The sequence below is a fragment of the Podarcis filfolensis genome (genome assembly GCF_964270895.1).
Source record: "Podarcis filfolensis genome assembly, chromosome: 13".
Classification (NCBI taxonomy): Eukaryota; Metazoa; Chordata; class Lepidosauria; order Squamata; family Lacertidae; genus Podarcis; species Podarcis filfolensis.
This window is the reverse complement of record NC_139615.1, coordinates 26,543,864-26,556,592: the sequence shown is the minus strand read 5'-3', so window position 1 is coordinate 26,556,592 and position 12,729 is coordinate 26,543,864. Positions and strand designations below refer to the sequence as shown.

General features: G+C 40.5%; 1 protein-coding gene across 2 annotated transcripts in view; it reads right to left on the bottom strand.

The window, feature by feature from the left end:
- The window catches only part of MAPT (microtubule associated protein tau), an 82,908-nt gene that overhangs the window by 69,037 nt on the left and 1,142 nt on the right, over positions 1-12,729 (bottom strand). For both annotated transcript variants that reach the window (XM_083582998.1, XM_083583004.1), the window contains exons 2-3: positions 11,656-11,708; positions 7,912-8,070 (exon numbers count right to left, since the gene is read on the bottom strand). The gene's annotated coding sequence lies outside the window, so the exon portion shown is untranslated. The remainder of the gene's footprint in view (positions 1-7,911; positions 8,071-11,655; positions 11,709-12,729) is intronic.

Here is a 12,729-nt window from a genome sequence, read left to right as displayed (position 1 = left end):
CGTGGAGGCTTTACACCGACTCCCAATGTGTTCTTTGTCTTCTTTGGAAAAGCCGGGTTTAAACAAAAAACACACAAAAAATCCTCCTTTTGGAGCCGCGCCGGCGTGAGCGCTATTTATCAAATAATAATAGTTACCGTTCTTTATAGCGCATGGGACACAAGGTCAGCGCAGCAGGATTAAAGACAAAGCAGGGTTAGGGTTTGTTATAGTGCTATAATTAAGAGTGTGGTGACCCACGCTGAAGTCATACTGGAAAGCGTTTTTTAACATCCCTGCTCCCAGAACACGCATGTTTACAGTTAGGTATATACCATGGGGGTCCGCAAGGGGGCGCATTGCTCCCTCATTAGCCATAATCCCCAGATTCCCAATCTTACTTTTTAAAAATGAAAGATCCCAGCACTTGTAGAATCAGGAATATGAAGCATTTTTGTTTTGTGAGGAACTAGCCTCTCCCATCTGTCTGCATTTTTAGCCAATAAATGAGGTCATAGTAATGACTGACATTTGGGAAAGCAAATCTTGCCAGCTAAACAAAGAGCAGGCTAGAAGACCAACTGCCTAGAAGACTCTAGAGAAAAAAAATCTTCGTTTGCTTTTAAGCATTTTCTACTGTTCTTCCCTGTGGAGAAGTGATTTCCCCATAAAAAACAACTCATTTATCCAGAATTTTAGTATCACTGTGACTGGGAAGTAGTGTGCCAACCCAAAACAAAAGGTAATAGCAAAGACAATATATTTCTAATGTGGATCTTAATTAGATTTCCCCCCTCCCCAGTTTGTAATCTTTTAAAAAACACTCTGTCAATACATACATAGAGACAATTCATCATTATTATGCCCATACTGCAGAGGGCAGGGCTGTGGCTGGGAGAGTGAGTTACGCCAGTTCTGCAAAGTAACCAACTGCAACTGTTGTTACATGCCTCTTGCTGGGAGAGGAGAAAGTTGCTGAGAGAGGAGAAAGTATACAACAACCCTGAATGGTAGTCCAATGTTATTATCCTGGTGTATTGGGGCTGTTGCTTTTTTAAAGGGAAATGCATTTTGGAGCGGGGATTGGCAGCAAAATTAAGGACTAGAGGGAACAAAGCAGCGAGGGCAAGAATTCCTGGGAATGCCAATGTCACAGACATTACTTTTTATTAATCGTTCAGAATTTAGTATCTATCATACCTTTCAACATTACACAAATTAAAATAGGAACACATGTACTATTCTTGCATCAAGGATTGCTACCTGAGCACCCCTCCTCCTTTATGCTGTTACTTGTTGACGGAGGCTTTGCTTTGCTTCCTATACTGTGGACCAGGCCAAAGGGGATACAAACATGGTCAGAAGCAAGGGTGCACAGAACAACTAATGTGAATTTTACCTTTGTAGGGTAGACTAGTTTCTACACAAACACCCCCACCCCCCCACCTCCTCTCTCCTTCATCCAGGCAACCAAGAGGCAACATCACAGTTCAAGGACACATTCTAGTCAGGTAACAACAAGGAAGGCCCATCCCATCTCACCACCTGAGGAGAAACATGAATGTGCCAACCCCTGCCACTGGATCACCTTCCCCCCCTTGCTGAAACCTGCCAAGTGGGGGGAGTTCTGGAAGTAGAAGTGGTGCGGCAGGCAGGTGGGATGTTGCCTCTTGCACTTCTACTGCCTGAGGTGGCCCTCTGCCTCATGGGTGGGCCAACTATGAGTAACAACACTCAAGGAGGGTGTAAAGCGGGGCCAGTGAGAGCTGTAACTTGGGGAGAGTCCCAAGGGCCACACAGAGAGGCCCAGAGAACCACTTTTGGCCAACAGCCTGAGATTCCCTATCTTTGCCCTAAAGGATGTCTTACTTCTTCTGTTTGGCTTGTGCTGCACTAAGTGACAGTGGTGTCCAGAAAGTCAGCCTACTGTGTGGACTGGTCTGGTCTCCATTTGATGATGGGTGAAAGTTGTTGAAGTACTGGTGCAATTTCTCAAGGAGCCTCCTTTCCTTGGATCCAAATTATTAATATTTCATTAACCTATCACAAGTAGTGAAGATATACTTAGTTGTTGGAGACTACTTGGTTGGATAGTTGTTTATCGGAGCTTATGGAGAAGGGAAGCAGTGCTTTGGTTTTTAAACAACCCAAAAAGCTTGAATCTAGCCACGCTATTTAAAAGTTTTTTAAAAAGGTGTTTACAGCACCTGTAAACCTGTAGATTGACCACCCCATCTACAGCATATGAAATGGCAGAATGCACACCAGATTATTGCCATGCAGCTCAATCCTATAGTCAAAAGTAAGTGCAATGGGCCTTACGCACAGGTAAGCATGTACATAATAGTTGCCAGCCTCTGTTCCTGCATGTGCATTTGCAGGATAAGCACTAAAGCCATAGGCATCTGCCTCAAATTCATATTTAACTTATGGATACTTGAAGTAGAATAGTGAAATCTCAGTTTGTGTCATGCTGTCTGGCATTGATCTCCTTCTCAAGCTCAGGGGAACAAAAGGGTTTGGAGGCACCTCTCTTCGAGGCGTCACTCCATATTACCAGACCTTCCAGGCCAGAAGTTGCTGCTTTACTGCACTTACTCAGATTTAGAAGACACACATGCAGTGTAGTCCCTTGTAAAGTGTTTCTTAGCAGCAATAGTGTGTTTTTAATGTGCTACCTGATTTTACATATGTGTTTTAGTGTGCTACCTGATTTTACATATTCTCATGCAAAATTAGAGACATGTAGTTAATGTTGGTACAAATTTTTAAAAATTGCATTGTTATAAAGAATATTATTTGACTTTTCTCAATATGTCTCTGTGATTCTTGTTCTGTTCCCAAATCATTCTTTATTTTTTATTTAATGATTAATCAAAATGGGAGGAAACACAATTAAATACTTAGGGTTGTCTTACTAGGGAAACCTCCTGCAGTTTTCCCATCCCTAAATCCAATTACAGGGGATAAGTAACCATGGAATAGGATGGTAATAATTCTTTTGAAGAAGCTGCAGTAAGTAGCTAAACCTAAGGAGCATTATCTGAACGACTAAGCACTAGAAACTTAAGGAGGAATTTATTTGTTGCCTTTTTTAGATACATCATTATTATCACTAATAAAGCACAGTGTTGAGAGGTCTTGCATATGGAAATCAAACTCAGCTTGACAAACTTGTCCAGAACCTATATATCATTAACAATGGTATCAGTCTCTGAATATTTGAACTTCAAACAGAGAATCATGTTGTAAATTATATACCTTGTTTCTCTATGACCTCTCAGTCTGTAAAGAGGTACAGTATTGTATTGCACACCATTCCTGCCCTTAATTACTACCGCTGTGAATGGTCAGTTAATTGAATTGTCACAATTTTTACTTTCTGCATTTAATCATCTGACCGTACTGTTTACTATTTTCTCACTCTACACCCACATGTATGTACCTACCAACTAAATATGACAATACATGTATTTGATGAAGTGGACTCTAGACCACAGATACTTATACCATAAAAAATTTATCAGTTTTTAAGCTGCAATAAAATTATAAAATGTTATCTTGAGCAAGCATATAAACTTCCATGCCAATATATCAGTCCTCATGGCAGATACTATATTGTACTCTCTTTTGCATACTTCCTGTTCCCCTGAAACATGGGGGCAGGGATCAAGTTCGGATTCATCATTTAAATGCAGGCTGTTATCTGAGCATGTGTGCCAGTTTCCATGTTGATGTTTCAAGCCCAAATAACACTTTATACTAGTAAATATTTGTTCCCAGCACGATGTTTACTGATGTAACAAAGCATATTAGGGTAGGGGCACTCACAGGGGAGAATCAACATGAGGGAACGAGGACTGCTTAACTACTTCTACACCAACTGGTGCTCTTCTGCAAATGTACTCATCTAACCTATTTTACTTTCAGCCAGCTTCAACATTAAAGATAATCAGGAACTAGAGAATCTACACATTAGAAGGTAGCAGAATCTTACACTGAATGTGAAAAGTGCCATAGCATAACATTACAAGGGGGAAAATTACTTAGGTTAGGGGGAATCAAAGTAATTAGAAGCAAGCACAAGAGACAACAACCTACAAAACACAAACTATGTGCATAAAAAAATAAGAATGATAAAAAATGCTGGCGTAAAGAAAATTGTGGGGGTGGGGTGAGGGAAGCTGAGGGAAACACAGTGGAGAAGAAGTCCATGCTAAGGTGCTCACACTTCTGCCCTCAGTTGCTGAGGAAGCAAACCAACAGCATTCTAGAGCAGCCGTTCACCAATTTTCCCAGAGAAAGGTTATGTGCAGCCACACCTAGGGATATCAGAGAACACTGATAGAAACAGAAATTGCAATCACTGATGTCTGCTTATTTGTCCCATGTCCAAAAAAACAAATCAATTCAGAAAAAACAATTCCTATTCATTGCTGTTCTTGTCTTCAGTCCAAACATTACGTAATTTATGTTTTCCCCTATTTGCATTAAATTTCCTTTGCAGAGATACGTTGTGCAATAGGGCCGCCATACCGGCAACAGGGGTCAAATCATGTTGAAAATGCATAAAAAACCTTTAAAGTTCCAAAATATTAACTGTAGAGCTTTTCCTTAAAAAAGCTCAACAACTTCAGGCGCTCAACAATTTCGGGCACTCAACAACATTTGAGGTGTCATGGTTTTTTAAATATGGCAACCCTAGTGTAATAGCATTACAATAATTAATTAATTAATTACATAAAATTCTGCTGCAGTGAACAGTGACATTAATAATGTCGTTTTTGTTGCAAGCCAAACTGCAGCAGAACAGGAACAGCAACATGGACTGAAAATCAATAACTTTTTACATCCCTAGTCAAATTCTATGCACACTTGCTTGGACATAAGTCCCACTATATACAGTCGTACCTTGGTTTTCGAACAGCTTAGTTCTCAAACGTTTTGGCTCCCGAACGCCACAAACCCAGAAGTGACTGTTCCGGTTTGCAAACTATTTTTGGAAGCTGAACGTTTGACGGGGCTTCTGCAGCTTCCGATTGGAGCTTTCTGCAGCCAATCAGAAGCCACATTTTAGTTTCCGAATGTTTTGGAAGTTGAGTGGACTTCTGGAACAGATTCTGTTTGACTTCCAAGGTACGACTGTACAAGACTTATTTCCTTGTAAGTGTGCATAGAAGTTTGCCCTTCAAACCTGTGTGTTCTAATGAATAATAGTCCATACTAGGGGGCTTACACCATTGGATCCCCATAAAACCTTCAACCATCTCAAGATGTCCTGCCTATCCCCCATCACTCCCTGAGGCTAGACATATTTGTTTTCTGTTGGTGATAATAATAATAATAATAATTTTTATTTATACCCTGCCCTCCCCAGCCAAGGCCAGGCTCAGGGCAGCTAACAAGCAATAATAAAAACAAGTTGAATGAATACAAGCAAAAATATAGGTACTAAAGGAGAATTCTATGGTCTTAACCCTGTAGTATATTAATTAGACTTAAGCATATTGCTTATATGAGGCTGGTTATTCCACAGTCTGAGGGTGACTGCCAAAGGCAGTTTGGCAGTTATAGTTGAAGTTCTGTTTGATGAGAAGGGACTAGTGAGTGAGATGTTATAATTTTTTTCAGTTAATGGAATTCAAAAAGGTATTGGGGTTGGGATTATAAGGAACAAAGTATCAATTTGTTGGGGCCTACCCCTCTTTTCAATGAGAGAAAGGGCATGAATTCTTCAGTGTAAAAAGGCAAAAGAGCAGGCATCAGTGGGAATTTCTGGAAGGGCTTTGATATTGTTCTGAAACCATGACATTTAAAATACTAAGTAAAATATTAATGGAGACATCACAGTGTCTACCTCATGCAAGAATAGAGGCTTGACTGGGGGAGGAAATAAATGTCTCACTAATAGAGTTTTTTGACTGTCAGCAAGCATGTGGATGCAGGGTAGGGCTATCAATGGCTGCTAGTGACGATGTAACTGAGACCAGGGAAAGGGCTCTGCCGTGGGTGAGAAAAGAAGAGCCAAGGTGGAAGACAGAATGGTGTGGCTTATTATTGTGTGTTGTATATATTTAAATTTACTTTGAAATTACTTGGAGTCTGTGAGATTTAAAGGTAAATGTAAAGGACCCCTGACAGTTAAGTCCAGTCGCGAACGACTCTGGGGTTGCGGCGCTCATCTCGCTTTACAGGCCGAGGGAGCTGGTGTTTGTCCGCAGACAGTTTTTCCGGGTCATGTGTCCAGCATGACTAAGCCACTTCTGGCAAAACCAGAGCAGCGCATGGAAATGCTGTTTACCTTCCCACCGGAGCAGTACCTATTAATCTACTTCCACTTTGACGTGCTTTCGAACTGCTAGGTTGGCAGAAGCTAGGTACAAATCCAAATAAAAATATTGCGGAAGTCAAGCTACCCTTAGGGATATAAAATGTATCCTGTGAAATGCATTCAAGACAGGGCAAGTATACTTGTGCACTACTTCCCTAGAATATACACACTTTTCTTATAAATCCAATTAGCATTAATCACTTGAAATAGATTCAGAAAAGCACTTATTCTTTCATCTAAATATTTAATTGCCTAATCAGCAGCACTTGGGGATCCTACTTGAAGCATTAAAACATTGGATAAAATATATGCTCATACCCTGGAAACTGAATTGGGAGAAGCATTTTCCAAGTATTTCAGCCACATGGTAGAATTAACATTCATACTCATAGGTAAGTTTTGAAGCACTAACTTATAAAGTATGACACAAGATTATCAATACAGAGTTATTAAAGACATTTCACTGGAAGGGTACTACTACTCAAAAGAGGAGATATTGCTTACAAGCAACTCTCTGCCACAGTCATAGGATTTGTCTGATTTAGGGTCCCTCCATGACTTTAAAAAGGTTCATTGGTTCAAAATATTAAGCTTATTTTCCCCTTAGACTTAACCTTTGCACTCCAAAGCTATAATATTTTGTGCCACATTTTTGTTACTTGGGGGGGAGGGGCGGGGAGCTACCTATTTGGTTCCTGCAGCAATATATGTAAATAGTTTGAATTACTCTCAGGAGATCAACTTGGTGTGCTTAGGTGTCTTAATGATATAAAGGTGTGCTTATTCATACTCATCCTGAAGTAGACAAAGGTAGGGGTCCCCATGCCTGTGAAGAAGACACAACCACTGGCAATTTTTAGTCTGATATATGTTTGGGCATACAACAAGAGTGATTACTTCTCTTAAAAGACAGAAAACTATCTTTTGTACTTTAAGACACATATAAAACAAACTAAAATAAAGGTTGCTATCCTTTTCTCTAAGCCCTGATTCTGTGCCTTCAACAGCCGTCTAACCCACAGAGATTTAACCAGTAAAATTTTTCTCAATGATATGTTGGATTCTATGAAACGACTTCAGTGGGCACTTTTGGCTCATAACTAAATGTTGCTGACCTGACCATAGTTAAACCCAATACCACAGAACATTAAATAAAGTATTTCCAGACATGCATTTTACAAGCTCCCTCTTGCTCTTAATGTCTCCGTTAGTCAGATCTTTAAAATAATGTTTCTGGCTGCATAATCTGATGCTTCTCTTTCTTTCTGCAATTATACTTTCTATACTGTTCTGGAAATCCTACAGATATTTGGGTTCATTTGGACCCATTATGTGGTTAGCAACAGGTTAACGCTAACCTCTAAACTTGAATGAAATCCACTACATTAATATAAAAAAGCCTACATTTGTCTTGCATTTAACCACTCTCTCAGATAAGTAATGATTTATTCTAAGTCAGAGCTGCTAGATGTATCACATGAGTGATCTTGCAACACACATACTGTATCTCTATGTGGATTGGTATTATTCTCCCCCCTTTTTTGCAATTATCTGCAAGGCTAAACAACATAAACATGCATACCAATATTTATTCTAATTACCTTATAAAAGATTCCTTTGAATACTTTTTCCTGGGATTCACCATTTAAACTCTTCCCAGATTTTGTACTCTTCAAAGGCAAATTCCAGTTCTGTAGATCACGTTTTTCTTGTTCGGTGTGCAGAAAACTCTCCCAAAGTGCTTCCAGGTATCTGTCAACCTGCAGACAATATGGACCCTGCTCAGTAGCTATGCAGCACTTGATTGCTATTATTTATAAAAAGCATACATCCCTATGGCACTCAGTGTAGCAGGAACACCTGCTGAATATAACATACAGCCCCCACTTGATTACCAGAAAGGAACACTTTCCCCATTGTACAGATGGACAAACAAAGGGTTAAATGACTCCCCTAAGGTTCCACAATGAGTCTGTGACAGAACTGTCTGCCTAAGGTATCCGTATGATCTCTGTCACCATAGCAGCCAGCTAGCCAGCTAACCTCACAATTGGTGTATTTACAATCCCCTTTTGGGGTATTATCCCTCATTTTTTATAACAGAAAATTGTAAAGTCTGTGTAAGTCCAGAACCTGCAAAAAATTTAAAAACTTGTCTCACACAGATGATTTGAGGGAGTAAGTAGCCTATGTCTAGTCTTGTCTCAGATCCCAGCAATTTATGTATTTAGGCAGCTTGAGTCCTCCCCCTCTAATGCATTTCAATTAATTTTAAATAATGGGAACTTAGAAAAAGAAGTAGTATCCTTGCCAAATATTTCCCTTATATTAGAATATATATTATTTCAAGTTACACAAGTTAGAAACCCAACATGTATTTATTAGTTCACTGACTGGGTGATGGACCAGAATGAAAAGCAGGAGGAGACAGAGAAACTGACAACACATTGTAGCAAGGATGCTAGTGAGAAAATTTGTTTCCCAAATATGAGTAGATGTGAATTCGAAGTTGAATGCTACCATTTGAAACATGAGACAGTGTGTTGCCCTTCCACCCCCACACGTAGGAACAGAACCAAGACCAGGTTACTTTAGAACCAGCCCTGCCACTCCTGATACAAAAAGCAGCAGTGGGAATATAGTTTAATTGAATTCATAGCTGCTAGGAATTCATTATTGAAGGGTTTAATATTTCAAATCTTAACAATTTTCTTTGGCTCCAAACATTCAAGTTCCATAGTGCTTCAAGAAATGATACAATAACCCCATTGTTATTCCCTTTAGCCTCTTAACAACCTTATGAGACAGGCTATTCCAAGGCTCCTCTATGAACTTTAGGGATCAGCAGATATTGGAACATGGATCTCCTACAACCAAATTTAATCTAGTGTAGCATACGGTTATCCAATATGCAAATTATGTCAGTGATATGCATTTTTGTTAACCACATACACTATGGTTCATTATATATTTACAGTAAGGCCTTCAGTTATTAACCAGATGGCCACCCATCACTAAAGTATATTATTGTGATACTATGTTCTATCCAGTATCAGTATATAGCAATTAAACTGCCCCCCCCCGGTTACAGCTGTCTATCAGAAACATAGCAGCTCCTGAAGTATAGCAGATAGAATCAAGCTACCAGTACTTTTGTTGTCAGAAGTCAGACCACCATCCGTGAATGGGCTACAGTGGTACCTCGGGTTACATACGCTTCAGGTTACAGACTCCACTAACCCAGAAATATTACCTCGGGTTAAGAACTTTGCTTCAGGATGAGAACAGAAATCGTGCTCTGGTGGCACGGCGGCAGCAGGAGGCCCCATTAGCTAAAGTGGTGCTTCAGGTTAAGAACAGTTTCAGGTTAAGAACAGACCTCCGGAATGAATTAAGTACTTAACCCAAGGTACCACTGTACTGACTTGCAAATTGCTGGTTGCTGAGATACTTGCAAATAATGATGCACTACGTGGATCCTTATCGTCATCTGATGTTGAATTTAACAACTTATGTGGAAGTGTTCTGGGGATAACTTGAAATAGTAAGCCTTGCCTGTTAAAAGTAAATACTTAGTGGACAGATTAGTTTTTCAATGGTAATGTGGCAAAATAGTTTCATCAAACTTACTCAGACATATAATTTATGTACCTAGATTTGATGTAATCAGTCCCGGGGAGACACCTTGGAGGGGCTGCTTAGATCAGGGCAAGGGGTAGGAGAAGCCTATTGATGATGCTGGATTGGGAAAGCTGCATGGGGCTGCAACAATAATCTAAGAGCTCTGGGAGCTAAAATGCAGACGAGGAATCTGATCCTGGGGTCCCAGTGGGTTGTCATCCCAATGCCCCATTTCAGTCACACACACACTTTTGACTCCAAGGCAGCCCCTGCCTGCCATGCCTCCTGTACCACTGGACCCTTTGCCTCCCACAGCCTCTGCCTCTCTGCCCACCAAGGCAGCATTTGATTCCCATTCTGGATCTGAGGCAGTACTGTCAGGATCCTGTCACATAGGACACAAAGATTCCAGCACCAGTGTGAACAGACAGCTCATGTTCAGCCCACCAGAAAGAGTGCCTGCTTGCTTGCTTGCTCAATCTAAAGGCACATTCCACTCACTAGGCAGAAGCTGTGCTTGCCCTATGCTTTTATAATAGGAGCCCAGGGGGCATGTCAGCTGTTGGATCAACGTTTCAGCTTGCTAACCTTGCCGTGCACCTGCTGTGCTGGTGACCCATGCTTTGCTTATGTACCATACTGATTTGAACAATGTTTTTTTTTAATTAAAAAACAAAATCTTTGTCCAAGTACTTTGTCCAGTGCAAGCTATGACACTGGGTTTTAAAATACTTATTGATTTTATATTTATTTTAAAGTGATTGTTTTATGTATATTTCTTTTTAGTTGGATTGTTGGTTTTAATTGTGCTCTATCTACAATTTTATTTGTGCACTGCTTGAAGAGTTTTTTTTGAAAAAGGGATTAATAAATTTTATGAATAAGATGTTGACTATGTACTCTTAATTTGTAAGTGTAACATTACAGTCTTTCAAATAAAAAGAGTAGTACACACAGGTCTGAAATCATTATCCTAACTTGTGACGCTTGCTGAATTTTCTGTACAGTAGTGAGTTTCTGTGCGCTGCTCTGGTTTGCCAGAAATGGCTTAGTTATGCTGGCCACATGACCCGGAAGCTGTCTGTGGACAAACGCCGGCTCCCTCGGCCAATAGAACGAGATGAGCGCACAACCCCAGACTCATCCGTGACTGGACCTAATGGTTAGGGGTACCTTTACCTTTAGTGAGTTTGAGATTAGACTAAATGGGGTTTTGGCATTCCCTCCAATTCTATGGCAATATAGCTATAAGATGGGATTCTGTAGAAAAAGAGACTGCTAAAAAGGTCAAACAATTGACAACCATATGTCAGGAGTGCTCTGATGGTGTTTCCTGCTTGGCAGGGGGTTGGACTCGATGGCCCTTGTGGTCTCTTCCAACTCTATGATTCTATGATTCTAAGTTTCTTTATTAAGGAAATAACTTAGGTCTGTTAAGCATCTGCTTTGTTACATAACCTAGAACAATGTGTTGTGACAAACTAATAAGTAGAGATACTTCCCAACAGTTTACATAGGACTTCCGGTGAACTACGTCCTAACCTCACTCCCAGTTTCATATATGGGCCAAAGGCACTTGGGAAAAGGTTAAAATAACTGAAACAACAGCCTTATCTGCAGAGCATTGGAATATCAGTTATCTGAAGGTTGTTGGCTCAAGTGCAGAAAACTGTGAACCGTAGAAGGGTACACAAATGTTGCACATGAGAATAACTTTGACTTACCAGCCTTAGCTGAAACATCTTTTCATCACACAGTTTAAGAGTGAGCTCACTTTCTGTAAAGGAAGAGTGTAAATAAATTATGAAAGCCATAGGAGTGTGAGGTGATTGGTGTGGAGACAGCAAGTATTTAACAGAAGGAGTTCTCTATGATTCCTTCACTACTTGCAATTACGGCAGTCAAAACTTTTATTTTCTTTTTTATCAGGTTTTTGAGCCATCCTAGATATCTGGGCTGCTGTGAGTTTTGTTGTTGTGTTCATATTGTTTTTACTGATTTTAATGTGTGCCACTCTGATCTCTTGAGGGCAGAGAGGATATAAATTACTTTAAATAGAAAAATAAAATATAGCGACAACTAGCTCTGTAAGCTGATCAGAAGGTCGGCAGTTCGAATCCCCGCGACGGGGTGAGCTCCCGTGGCTTGGTCTCTGCTCCTGCCAACCTTGCAGTTTGAAAGCACATCAAAGTGCAAGTAGATCAATAGGAACCGCTCCGGCGGGAAGGTAAACGGCGTTTCCGTGTGCTGCTCTGGTTCACCAGAAGCAGCTTAGTCATGCTGGCCACATAACCCGGAAGCTGTCTGCGGACAAACGCCAGCTCCCTCAGCCCATAGAGCGAGATGAGCGCCGCAACCCCAGAGTCGGTCAATGACTGGACCTAATGGTCAGGGGTACCTTTACCTTAGCTCTGTAAGGCTGTGTCTTACAGGGTGAGAGAGATGAGGCTCTTTGTAGTGTGCCAGAATATAAACAGATGTTCTCTAGTGAGGGAAGTGAAGATAATCTCAGCATAGGAGCAAACATATTTCATACAAATGAGCATGACCCCCAACTGTATGAGCTGAAATTGAAGCAGCATGAATGGTGAGTCTGAGTGTCACTGCAAAGGAATATACTGTAGCGAGGTCAAAGAGTGGCAAATGGGTAAGCAGGTGTAAGGAAAAAGGGTGCCTCAACAAGTGCAATGTGAATTTGAAGCTGTGTAGAAGTGAACTTCACAGTAAGAGTTCCATGAACCTAAATGAGTGTTTTGGAATATGAGCCCTAGTATTTCATGAGGCTAGGAAGATGAGCT